Here is a 13,943-nt window from a genome sequence, read left to right as displayed (position 1 = left end):
AACCAGGAAGAGCAGATAAGGGCTTAATCAGGGAAGACCTCTTGGAGGAGATGTGCCTTCAATAAGGTTTTGAAGATGGAGAGAGTAACTGTCTTTCGGATGAAGAGGGAGGTCATTCCAGGCCAGAGGTGGGATGTGGGCCAGAGGACAGTGGTGAAGCGAGACAGACGAGACTGAGGTAGGGTGAGCAGGCTGGAGTTAGAAGAGCGAAGTGTGTGGGATGTAGTAGGAGAGCAGTAAGGTAAGGTCGGGGGTGGGCAAAGTGATCGAGTGCTTTAAAGCTGATGGTAAGGAGTTTCTGTTTGATGTGGAGCTTCAAGCCCCAGCATTCCTGCAGATGAATTTCTCAGAAACTTGCTCTGATTGCTGGCTGTGGGTCCTTCATTTCTTGCTGAATGAGTGTGTGAGAGGTGTTTCCCAGTGAGAACTTTGACTGGGAGCCCAAGTGGTTTGATGAGGTGAGGTCACCCCTGGTGGAGATGGAGAGCGGACTGAGGCCTCGGCTAGGCCTTCTCCCTCAATTCTTACGATCTCCTGTAGCTTTTGCCTCTGAATAAGGATTTAATCATTAAAAGCAATATGGACTGACCTCACCCCAGGCCCTCCCCGCTCCCAAAAGCAGCCTGATAGAGCATCAAAAACACCTAGGAGAGTATCCCTGAGGAAATGTTTCCTCCACCAGGGGCTGGTTCAATCTAGGATTCCCTGGCTGCCCTCTGCAGTGAACTCAAGTTCACTGCCAGCCTCAGAACTGACCTGCCTTCCTAGGGATTGGGATGGACCAAAGCCAGTCTGGATTTCTGGGGATAGGCCCCCCCACCCCCAATCTGGGCCACATCCAGGAAATAGGAGTAGCCTCTGGGGATGATGATGATAACAACAATATTAATAATTGTGGTACTAAATACTGTGTGCCAAACACTGTACTAAATGCTGAGGTAGATAGAAGATAATCAGGTTGGACACAGTCCCTGTCTAACATGGAGTTCCTAGCCTGAGGAGGAACAGGCATTTTATCCCTATTTCACAGATGAGCAAATTGAGGCACAGAGAAGTTATGGAATTTACCCAAGATCACACAGCAGCCAAATGGTGGAGCCAGGACTAGAACTCAGAGCTCTTGACTCTTGGCTCTGTGCCAGTCTGCCTCCCATGTTAAGAGTCTCATTCCCATCCCATATGCCTACAGTCTAAAAGGCCTTTTATCTGAACCTCAGTTTCCTCATTCTAGTATGTGAGCTTACTGTGGGCAGGAATGTATCTGTTGGTATATTGTACTCTCCCAAGAGCTTAGTATAGTGCTTTGTTCAATAAATATGACTGAATGAATAAATATGTAAAATGGTTATTAAATATCTGCTCTCCACCCACCGCTAGACTGTGAGCCACATGTGGGACAGGACTGAGTCTGATGTGATTATATGGTATCTACCTCAGCACTTAGAACAGTGATTGCAATGTACTAAACATTTACTACTCCCACTGTTGCATACCCACACACACGTTCTGCCTTTTTGCTTTTGATGCTCCCAGTTCTTCCCATTTGTAACTAGTTCCCTGCTTGATTAATCTCCTGAATGAATGACCCACCTAGAATTAATTACTTGTACTTCCTTTTCTAGCACTTCAAAATATGCTTTATACTTGCCCTTCAGACACAGACAGGACATAAGGTCTGGAGAAAAGGCCATAAAACAGCCCTTTCCATTTCTCTTCATTGTTCCTGCAAGAAGACATTACAGCTTCGTTTCCTCTGGAAGGGGGTTCATGCGAAAGTAGGGAATTTAGAAGCACAGGTGTCTGTCTGCCACACACTGCTCTCGTCGTACTGGTAAGATCCAGTTGGGCCCAACTGCACTTAGGAGCAGAAACCTTCCCTGATCAATCAATCAGTGGTATTAATTGAGCACTTACTATATGCAGAGCACTGTACTAACTTCTGACTAGTCTCTTCTCCCCATCCTATTCGCTTTTGTGCCTATGCACTTTGGTCTGTATCCCTTAGGTACTTTGATATTCACCCCATGCCTAGCCCCCAGTACTTATGTACATAATATGTACTTATGTACCTTCTGCCATTTCCCCTGTGATTTGTTTGTGTTTGTGATTTGTTTGTGTCTTGTCTCCCCCTAAGGACTGTAAGTTCCTTGAGAGCAGGGATCGTTTCTACCTGCTCTTTATTTACTCTCCCAAGCACTTTGTACAGTGCTCTGCACAAAGTAAATGCTCGATAAGTCTGACTGGATTGAGAGAATTTGACATTTGTTTTGTCTGCCTCCTAATTAGCTGTTTAGCAGTCAGGACTCAGCAGCAGTTAACACCTCTAGGCTTTTATACAATGGACACAAATCCTATAACCGGCATTATAATGAGCTTAAAGATGAATTAGAGGATGGACAATACCTTGACTATGACACTTAAAATAGCCCATCTACCTGTATGGTAGACGCTTAAAACAGTGCTCTGCACCCAGTAAGCACTCAATAAATACTGATTGAGGGAGCACAGTGGGAGCTTAGACGTTGGCCGATGATAGCAAAATTGGAGGTTTAAGTCAAATAGAGGGGAATGGTGCAGAGGGCTGGGGAGAGTTTTCAAAAAGAAGGAAAAACAGGGGGGATTTAGGAGAGTGTGAAGAGCTGATGTGAAAGGGGCTGGAGAGCTTGGATGGAGGCCGGGGCTTAAGGCTCAGTGATAATAAATGGGCTAAGACGATAGTGGGAATTTGTGAAGGATCGCTTGATCAGAAGGATGAAGGAAGGATTACAACTGAAATAAAAAGCTTTGCAAAAAGAATGTGCTTTTAGGGAGACTGAAGGGCTTAGGGTATCTTGGTAATGGGATATGGGGTCTTTCCAGCCTAGGTTACAGCTCTGAAACTCTGTGAGGTCCCATGACCATTGCTGCCAGATGGCTGTTTCCTCTGGGTAAGGGATATCTCTCCTGGCCTCCTGCTTGGGATCCTGCAGGCCCCTTGGCTGAAAATTTGGTCAAGAAAAGCCCTAAGTCAGATCTACCCAACCTTCTGTGTGAGGAGGATGGGTAGGCCTGCACAAGCCCACTGAAATTCATTCAGTCGTATTTAGTGAGAGCTTACTGTGCGCAGAGCACTCTACTAAACGCTTGGAAAGTACAATTTGGCAACAGCTAGAGACAATCCCTACCCAACAACGGGCTCACAGTCTAGAAGGGGGAGACAGGCAACAAAACAAGTAGACGGGAATCACTACCATCAAAATAGATAAATAGAACCATAGATAAAATGCACATCATTAATTAAATAGAGCAATAAATATGTACACATATATACAAATGCTGTGGGGAGGGGAAGGGATTAGAGCAGAGGGAAGGAGTAGGGGCAATGGGGAGGGGAGGAGAAGCAGAGGGAAAGGGAGGGCTCAGTCTGGGAAGGCCTCCTGGAGACGGTGAGCTTTCAGTAGGGCTTTGAAGAGGGGAAGAGAGTTTGGTGGATGTGAGGAGGAGTGGTCAGGCCCCCCTAGCACTCTCAGTTCTCCCCCTCAGACCTCTTCCACTAGAATGACAAAGTTTATCTCCTGTGAGTTATTCTGATGTAGAAGTTCAGGGGGCAGAGAGGGCCGGGGGGAGGAAATGCAGGAGGAGGATCTAAGAGGACCAGACTAGATTTCTGTCCTACCCAACGTTTTCCTCCTTTACGAAGGGCCAGTTCGGTGATTGGGCAAAAGAGACAATAGCCCCAGGCCTCTCTTCCTTCCTGCCCCCCAGATCTTTCCTCTGCCACAGCTGCTGTGCCAAGTCTAAAAATAGTCTCTGCAGGGCTGGACAGGGAAGTGTGCAGGAGGATGGAAGGAGGGGTGCACTTACTCATAGAGGGGTGGGGGTTCCATCCTTTGACCTGGGAGTCCCTTAGGAGTGGAAGATGAGTGGAAGCCCCCTCATGAACATTTAAAATGTATCTTTTCCCAGATGGTTTTTGCTTGAGATGATGAACTTTTCTATTTTCTTTTTTTTTTGACTGTTGGTATTTTTGTTTCACTATAGCAAAATTTCTTCAGGTGCCAATCCCATTCTCATTGTTCCGGGTGTCTGTACCACATATTTAGGTGGGAGCCCCTTGTGTACCAAGGACTTGGATTGAATAGAACGCCCCCAACTCTGAGGACTGTACGGGGCTTTGCAAAGCACACTGTAGAACTTAACAGTTGATCATACGAATATAACGAAGTAGAAGGTCAGTTTTATTACCTCTTGGTATTCACTGATTTTTGTTTCATTTGTTCAAGAAATATACTTACGTGTGTGCATATGTATGCATGACATACATCCTCCTTAAGCCCTTTACATATTAAAAGATAGGAATTACACTTATCCTGCATATATTATGCACTAGTTGACTCATTTTTTTGATGAATAATCAAATTTCAAACAAATACACCAAAACACCTACGCTGTGATCTTAGGCAAGTGACTTGACTTCTCTGTGTCTTGTTTTCCTCAGCTGTAAAATGGAGGTAAAATAACTGTTCACTGTTCTCTTTCTCTGGTAGACTGTGCACCCCAGGTGAGACAGGGGCTGTGTCTAATTTTGATTATCCAATATCTACCCTGGCATTTAGTACAGTGGTTGGCACAAAGAAGGCATGTAATAAATACCTTCATTATTCAGACCAAAGTATTTTTAAGATCTAATTACCTGGATATGGCTGTGTAGCATATATTGGTATGATGGAAATTGATGCACTATTACTTTGCATATTTACAATATCTGATTACATGGCCATTAGTTGCAGTGTCATGCTTAGGATACCGAAAATTGCATAAAGAAGGACTTCTGTCGTGGAACATCAAATCGCGGAAGAATCTGGGCTGTTTTCCCCTAACTATCCAATTTCCTTGGGTATTCCTTCCTCAAGTAATTCTTCTGGACACAGAGCCCACAGAGCCAAAGCTAGTATATAATCCATCAATCAATCAATGATATTTATTGAGTTTTTACTGTGGGTAGAGCTCTGTATTAAGAAGTTGGGAGAGTTCAATACAACAGAGTTGGTTGATATGTTCCCTACCCACAAGGAGCTTTTCAGTTCAGAGGGAGAAACAGACATTAAAATAAATGACAGATATGTACATAAGTGCTTGGGGGCTGAAGGTGGGTTGATATCAAGTCCTTGAAGGGTACAGATCCAAGTGCATAGGCTATGCAGAAAGGAGAGGGAGTAGGGGGAATGAGGGTTTAGTTAAGGTAGTTAGGATAAAAGATGATCACTGCTAGTGAAAACAGCAAATGATCTTCTTTTCCTATATTTTCAAACAGTGGAAAAAAAGGCATGTTGGCTTTGAATTTTCTGTGATTTTTGGCTGCAGGAAAGAAGTAGCTTCTTGAAGGCAAAAATCTGTCTTTTGTCTTATTGTTGCCATCTTCAATCACAGGAAAATCTGTTCTTGTTGGCGATTTTGCATCATATTTTTTTACAAATCTGTTACACCAATTGTTAAATTTCTCGAGTTGGGTGCAGTTTGGATGGGTCCCCTGTAAATTTTGAACTGGATCAGGGTTCACAGAACAAAAGCATCTGAACCCGCCCAGACCTTCACCTGACTAGAATCTTTCAATATCTATTGGCCTGTGCTCATCTTCACCTGAGGTTCATGCCTGGCGCTGAAGTGTGGCTTTCTAGTAGCTTCTTTAAGTGAAGCAATGTGGTCTAGTGGAAAGAGCATTTGCCTGAGAATAATAGGATCTGGGTTCTAAATCCCAGCTCTGCCACTTACCTGCTTTGTGACCTTGAGCAAGTCACTTAACTTTCCTGTACTTTTTTTTATCTGTAAAATGATGGAAGTCAAGGGAATGTTAATAAAGGCTCAAGGAAAGAGTGAAATGAATATTGCAAGAGAGGGTAAGAAAGGTAATGAGAAATGTTTCAGCTACATAAAGAACACAGGGTAAGAGAAGATGATGGCAGGACCCTCTAAGACAGGGCAAAGATAATTTGATGACAGACGCCGTTTCTGAAAAATGTAATGAATTCTTTCCGGCGGTGTGCTCATACAAAAAAAAAAAAAAGAGGGGCCAGAGCAGATGCAGGGAAGCCACAGATTTCCCCAGGGAAGAAAAGGAAATATCAGAGGGGAGAAAACAATTAGTATTAAGCCGGTCTGCCCTCTGACCTGGTAGGGCTGGCAAACAGTGACGGAATGGGGTAGTATTTGAGGAAAACATTCTCTTATCGATATGCCCTGCTGGGCTGTAAAGGGAGTTGAGGTAAACCAAGCCTGTTGCTGGCTCTTCTAAGCCCCAATTAGCCCAGCAATGCCTCTTGATTGTAATGTTTCTCTGATTTGGCTGGAAGATAACTGAAGTTCAAAATCGGCTCTCCTACAGAATTAGGGTGGAGAAAATGATGCTCTTCTGAAGTTGCTATTAAGTGTTTGTCAGTCAATTTCTATAAGTTATTGTTTTCCTGTAAACCAGAAAGGAGGGAAATACTCAAACAATAACTGCTCAGGGAAGTGTGTACAAGGCAATAATTACCTCCCACAGCGCTGATAAGCCGCAAGGCAGCAAGCCAAGGTATTTTTGCACTAGCTAAGGAGTATTTAGTGTGACTAGATCCATACAGAGCACTAAGCGATTGCTGAAAGGAACCTTACTCACAAATACTTGTTAAATTCCTTATTTAAAAACAAACCAGAGGTAATGTATCTATTATTGTGCCGATTTCTTACCCTCGTCCCTGGGTACCTAGTGGTACCATGTGGCCTAGTGGAAAGAGTGCAGGCCTGGGAGTCAGAGGACCTGGGTTCTAATCTCGGCTCCACCAGCTGCTTCTTGTGGAGTTTGGGCAAGTCATAATACTTTCCTGTGCTTCAGTTACATCAACTGTAAAATGAGGATTAAATCCTATTCCTACCTACTTAGACCATGAGCCCGGTGTGGGACAAGGACTGTGTTCAACCTGATTATCTTGGATATAGCCCGATACTTAGAACAGTGCTTGACATATAGTAAGTGCTTAACAAATACCATAAAGACATAATATATACACCATAGAAAGAAGTTCTCACCTAACACATGCTCTGATACTGGTCCTTCCCACCTTGGAGCCACTTCATTAAATCCATGGCAAATCGAAGAAGGAAGAGGTTTTCCTTTAACAGAAGCATTTCAACGACCAGTGGAGACTGGGGTGTGGCGGAAGTCTTGGAAATGGTGCTGATCCAGAGACCTACTTTCCACCTATGAAAAGCTGTGGACAGTCAGGATCAAGTCCTGCCCTTAAGCAGGGAAAGTCTGCCAGCAGATAATCAACCATATTTATTGAACACTTACTTTGTGCAGAACACTGTACTAAGTGCTTGGGAGAGTTCAACATAACTGATTTGGTAGACATGTTCCTTGCCATAAGAAAGTGCCCAGAAATTGCCATTATTTCACACCCATAAGGACAGCGTTTTTGAGTAAGTCAGGGCAAGAAACAGCAGTCTTCATTCAGAGGAGAGAAAAAGTGATAGATCAAATCCTGCCCAGCAGCAGCTTCTACCCTACTGATAGGACCCTCCTCACCCAGTTTTTCTCCCCAAACCCACTCCTTGGCTGCACCTCTCTCTCATCTTAACCTGCCTCTGATCCTTCGTTCAAGTTCTCCCTGGGGTCTGGAACTTGCTCGGTCAACCTGTGTTCCATTAGATGTACATTCAGTTTTATTTACTCGGATTCTGTTGCGTGAGAGTGTGTCACCTCCCTCCTCCCACTTATAATTATAATGATGACTGTGGTATTATTAACTTCTAATAATAATGACTGTGGTATTTTTCAAGTGTTTAGAAGGTGCTCAGCTCAGTACTTATTGCAAAGGGTTAGTGCAAGATAATAAAGTTGGACACAGTCCCTGCTCCACATAGAGTTCACAGTATGAGGAGGAGGCAGAACAGGTATTAAACTCCATTTTACAGGTGAGGAAACTGAGGCACAGAGAAGTTAGGTGACTTACCCAAAGTCACCCAGCAGATACTGGTGCAACCAGGAGTAGAAACTGGGTCTTCTGACTTTTAGAGAAGCAGCATGGCATAGCAGCAGCATGGGCTTGGGAGAAAGAAGGTCATGGGTTCTAATCCTGGCCCTGCCACTTGTCTGCTCTGTGACCTTGGGCAAGTCATTTTACTTCATGGGTTCGAATCCCAGCTCGGCCACTTGTCAGCTGTGTGACTGTGGGCAAGTCACTTCACTTCTATGCGCCTCAGTGACCTCATCTGTAAAATGGGGATTAAGACTGTGAGCCCCACGTGGGACAACCTGATTCCCCTGTGTCTACCCCAGCGCTTAGAACAGTGCTCTGCACATAGTAAGCGCTTAACAAATACCAACAGTACTTCTGTGGGCCTCAGTAAAATGGAGATTGAGACTGTGAGCCCCATGTGAAACTTTGAATTGTGTCCAACACAATTTGTTTGTATCTACCCCAGCTTTTAGTACAGTGCCTGGCAGACAGTAAGTGCTTAACTTCGAATCCCAGCTCTGCCACTTGTCGGCTGTGTGACTGTGGGCAAGTCACTTAACTTCTCTGTGCCTCAGTTCCCTCATCTGTAAAATGGGGATTAAGACTGTGAGCCCCACGTGGGACAACCTGATTCCCCTATGCCTACCCCAGCGCTTAGAACAGTGCTCGGCACATAGTAAGCGCTTAACAAATACCAACATTATTATTATTATTATTATTAACAAATGCCATCATCATTATTATTAAGTCCATGTTCTTTCTACTGGGCAACACTGCTTTTGTTTGATGCTTCCACTAGGACCCCTGCTCTTTTTCCTTGTTCTCGTCTCTAGTGTCCATTTTGGGGGCATTTCACAGCTCCTACCTACCTTTATCAAAGAAGCGGTCAGAAGAGAAGGGGCATGCAAATCCATCCATTTTTCTCCTTTTTGAATAGATCTGGCTAAAACAACAGGTGTTTTGAGGATAGAACTTTGAGATTGTTCGGCATATGGTTGATCTGGGAGTAATTGGGAGCCAGTTGTCTACCATCCTGGATCCATAGTAACAAAATTCAGCACAACAGGGAGGTCTCTTAAAAGGCCGAGGACATTGAACTGTCAAAAAAAACCCCTCAATCTGAATCTGATGGGAAAGGAGAGGGGAATTAGCTAGGCAAGGGATTGTTGCCAGTGGCCTGAAGTCAGACTGTAACAGTGTTCTATTTAATTAGGACCAAATGACATTTTGCCTATCCCTCCTCATCTTCAGTGTCCCGCAAAAAGCATGCCTCTTCCAGGAAGCTCTCCCCGACTAATCCCCACCTCCCTGATCCTGTTTCAGCTGCTTATGTTGGTTTATTACTCCAGAAATTTATTCATTTTTGCTTCCCTTTGTGATCATTTGTAGTTCCATGCATATTATCTGTAGATGCCCCGCACCCCATTAGATTGTAAACTCATCAAAGCCTAGGAATCTTCTACCTTTTATGGTATGCTCACAAGCACCTAAAACAGTGCTCTGCACACAGTAGGCTCTCAAATATGATAATGATGATGACCAAAAGCAAAGGAATATGCATAAGCTTCAGACAGTCTAAACAGCATTCTTTTGACAGAGCATTTAACCTCTCAAGTAAGTGCCTGAAGGGAAATCAGAGGAAGAACTCATCCATATGAAAAAGGAGCTAGGAGAGTATTTGACGGAAACAACTAATAACAGTGATAGGAATGGTACCTCCACAGAGGAAGCAGATTTACAGTAGATTAGCTTCCTGACCCTCTTCCATCTTAGGGCTTCCTATATAATTACCCAATACATCTCCCTTGGGGCAAATATAATTTGGCTTGTAGCCTTGAGATTTATTAGCACTATGGACGGTAATTATGTCCTCAGACACTGTTCCCGCTGCCCCCCACCCCCCTACAGCGATTGTTCAAGTGTTTCCCTTATCCTGGATCGCAGGAAAACAATACATTACATAAATCGTCCGGCTCACACATGTAAGCAACCTTAAAGGGAAATGCCCATCCTAGGGTTAATTTGGTTCAGCAGAATATGTTTGTCAGGCCCGAAAGCACTCAGTTATAGAATCACCTGGATGCGCTCATGGGGCAAAGCATGTCTCTTTCCTCTCTCCATCCTGATTATTTTCCTCCCCTGAAATCACATCCTTCCTCTCTGTGTTTCACCTTGAAAGATGATGGGTGCTGGGCCTTCGGCAGTGGGCCCACTAAGATGATGCTTGCCTGGTGGCAGGCTAATGTCCAGATAGGGCATGAGTCAACATCTCCAGGGCCAAAGCAGCAGTGGGCAAAAAACCCCCAGCGAACTTGTAAAGTTCAAGGGCAGAGACCAGATCTGCTATTGGACTCTCCCAAGTGGCTTCAGGGTTCTGCATCCAGTCAGCAACTGGTCCTATTATATTGCAAATATGGAGTCTGAGGCTATAGTACATATTGCTTCTCTTTCTTTCCCTCTCACCTTCTTATTAACAGCAACAATAATAATGATGATGATGTCTGTTTAATGCTTACTTGTGTACTTTGAGTGTGAGCCACCCTACAGGCTAGGGACTGCTTAACTCCCACCTGTGTATTCTTTTCCAGAACTTATTACAGTGCTCTGAGTGCAATAAGTGGGGAGAACATTCATGGTGTATTGTACAGTCCTCTAAATAGGACACATGTTTAGTTGCTCGTTTAGCAGCAATGGATCTGAAGTTCTGATTCTGCCATTGCTTCTCAACCTTGAAGTTCAAGGGATGTCGCTAGGGGAGAGCAGGTGATTGGTTCTCTGGCTCAGGAATCTTCTCTTCTTCCTCCTCCTTCCTCCCTTTGTCGCCCTCCCCACTTTTCCTTCATTCATGGGTCTTACCTCTCTTCCTAAACACTGGGGAGTAAACCTGTGCATGTGGGAGCTAAGAACATGTAACTTACTTTTGTCTCAGAAATGGAGGTCTGCTTTGTGATGCTGGAGGGAAGGGGGTGAGGCAAAAGGAGAGAAGGGAAATCAGGATCCTGAGGAGTCAAAAAAATGTTACCTGAGGGTATGAAGTGTGTGAGTGTTTGGGTGTGTCTGGTCTATTCAGCTTCTTAGTCATGCCAAACCCCGTGGTCAAATGGCACTTTCTAGTTGCCCCTTTCCACAGCGAATGAAATCGTATCCAGAATGTGCAAGAACTTCTCTCTTATTGACTCTCGTGCTCCTGGATACAGCCTCGCCATCAGCCCAATCATCTTGGAGCTTGGAGCTGAAGGCTCTAGATCAGTAACCATTAAAAAGCCACTCTCATGACAAAGGGACTTTGGAAGATAGAAATTGTAGGAAAATATTAAGACTTCAATTTTTTTAGAAAGTCTATGGGTATCGGTGAACTTCTCCCAACAGATTTGAATTACTGTGTTAAAATAACACTTTAAGATACACAACAGATTCAAAACAAGGAAACTAAAAGACTACAAGAAAGACAGTCCCCAGGTGATGTCACAAAATGTAGTAATTGAAAAGGTTTTCTTTTTTTTTTGCAGATAAGCTTGAGGCAACCTTGAGATTTTCTTTTTTTTAATGGTATTTGTTAAGCACTTACTATGTGCCAGGAACTGTACTGAGAACTGGAGTAGATACAAGCTAATCAGGTTGGGCACAGTCTTTGTTCCACAAGAGGCTCACAGTCTCAATCCCCAGTTTACAGATGAGGCAAGATTAGAACCCAGGTCCAGACTCTCAGGCCTGAGCTATATACACTAGGCCATGCTTCTCACTGGGTCTTGCATTTAGGGAGCCAGCAGACAAACTTCCTTTCCTGGGCTGTTCTGGTCCTGGCCTTTTTTAGGTTGGGCATGACCTTAGCTTTCAATGCCACAGAGAATCATGCATTCCTAAACTAACTGTCTCTCCTCCCTTCTGCTGTTACCCCCATTTGCCCTCTCTACTCTTTGTGTTCCGATGGGGGGCAACTTGCCTATGTATCTTTTTCAAGAAGTGCCCATCAGTGGGTTGGGGGGGTGAAATTAGATGTCCAGTGAGGTTTGTAACAGATCCTTTTCCCTTGAGCTTGCCAGTTGGGCTTCAGTTTATCTGGGAGTGACCCAGTGGATGTGCTCTTGTTCTTCCTGGATAAGACACATGTCCCCATAGAGCTTCATGGGCCCCTTAGGCCTTGGTGGAGGAGCAGGAATGATGTGAGTATTGAGTCAGAGTCAAGTCTCACCCTAATCAGTGACCATTCTAGATCCGGAAGCCACCATAGAGGGAGTAGCAAGTAGTCGGTCAGTGCCAGGGAGCTGCAGTGGACTGGCTACTGTTTCTAGGGGCTACAAGGAATCGTCAAATGAACTCATGGCTGAAAAGGGAAAATGGGACAAATGCAATTTAATAAGATCATCACAAAGCACAAATGTCAGTAGAGAAGGAGCATGGCATAGTGGATAGAGCATGGCCTGCTAGCCAGAAGGTCATGAGTTCTAATTTTGGCTTCATCTGTCTACTACGTGACCTTGGGCAAGTCACTTCACTTCTCTGGGCCTCAGTTACCTCATCTGTAAAATGGAGATTGAGACTGTGAGCCCCACGTGTCCAACTCGATTTACTTGTATCCACCCCAGCACTTAGTACAGATCCTGACATAGAGTAAGCATTTAACAAATACTGTCATTATTAGTCCAGTCTCCTTACAAGAGATCCATGGCACCACACTGGAAACCAATAAATACATCTGTAGAATGACCCAGGGATCCCTCAGTTCATCAGCATGGGTGGAGATGGGGCACGTGCCAAGAGGAGGTCATGGGAAAGATGAACTGGGCAGCATGGAACTCCCCTCTCTTCCAGCCTGAGTTTGCTGCCCAACGATCTGTCCCCTCCCAGCAAGCCCAAAGTGACCCCACCTCTTCTCCCTAGCTGCATTAAGCAGAGAACCTGAAGCTTCCAGATCCTGCCGTGCTGTAGGTGAGAGGTCTGGAAGTCACAGGTAGTGAAGATCAGATCTCATCTGAGGGTAAAAAGCTAATTGTGTAGATGTAGTATTGGCCACTGAGAAGCCTGCTGCAGCATGGTACAAAACTCAAATTTCCTCCTCAAGAAGAAACTAAATACCAGAGTATTAAACTTGAGACACCCTCACAGACTCACCCTTTCATTCATGGTTGCTAAAGCACACATTAACTTGGACATACACACAGGCATAATACCTAGCCACACAAAGATAAGAATTCACACGGTTAAACGAAATGCATATGGGGGCATACACACAGATATGCACCCATGGTCAAGTATAAACACAAAGGCCTACCTGTGGACATGTTCATAGAGATTTACTATACAAATATACAAGAGAGTCATGGTTACATAGAGGTAAAGAGACAGGCATTAAGACTTATCTAGAAAGATGACTAGTTCACAAAAGGTAGTCACAGTGGAACAGACAGAAACACAGAAAGAAGAAAAAAGCAAAATAACAGATATGAAGACACACACACACACACAAACATGGGGATACATTCTGGAGAGGCAGGCACATCCCAAGTTGCTGAATGGATGTTTCACTGGTAATGTTTGGCTTATACAGAGATTATATGCATAAGGATTACTAAAGTGATTGGAGTGATTGGTCTCCAAATCAGTGATGGCTGTCTTGGAAGAGTCAGGTTTTTACTAATTATGAAAGAGGACAACTGCCTGATTTGGTGAAGATTAGAAGGGCATCCTAGCCAGAAGAAAAGAGGGTTGCAACTGAACAGAAATAGGAGAGTTTTGTGCAAAGAAGTAGATCCTTCTCTTTTGCTAAAATGGGATGGAGGTGGTGGGTGCGGGGAGAGAGAGAGGAAGAGAGCGCACGAGTGTGTGTGTGTGTGTGTGTGTGTGTGTGTGTGTGTGTGTGTGTGTTGGAGCACGGGCAGGGAGATGAGGAGTTTAGAGAGAGTTCCAGAAAACCTGGGTCCCTGTCTGCTTTGTGTGGGCTCACAAGGTAGGAGCACATTGAAGGAA

This window comes from Ornithorhynchus anatinus, chromosome 19 (genome assembly GCF_004115215.2).
Source record: "Ornithorhynchus anatinus isolate Pmale09 chromosome 19, mOrnAna1.pri.v4, whole genome shotgun sequence".
Classification (NCBI taxonomy): Eukaryota; Metazoa; Chordata; class Mammalia; order Monotremata; family Ornithorhynchidae; genus Ornithorhynchus; species Ornithorhynchus anatinus.
This window is presented reverse-complemented; position numbering follows the sequence as displayed.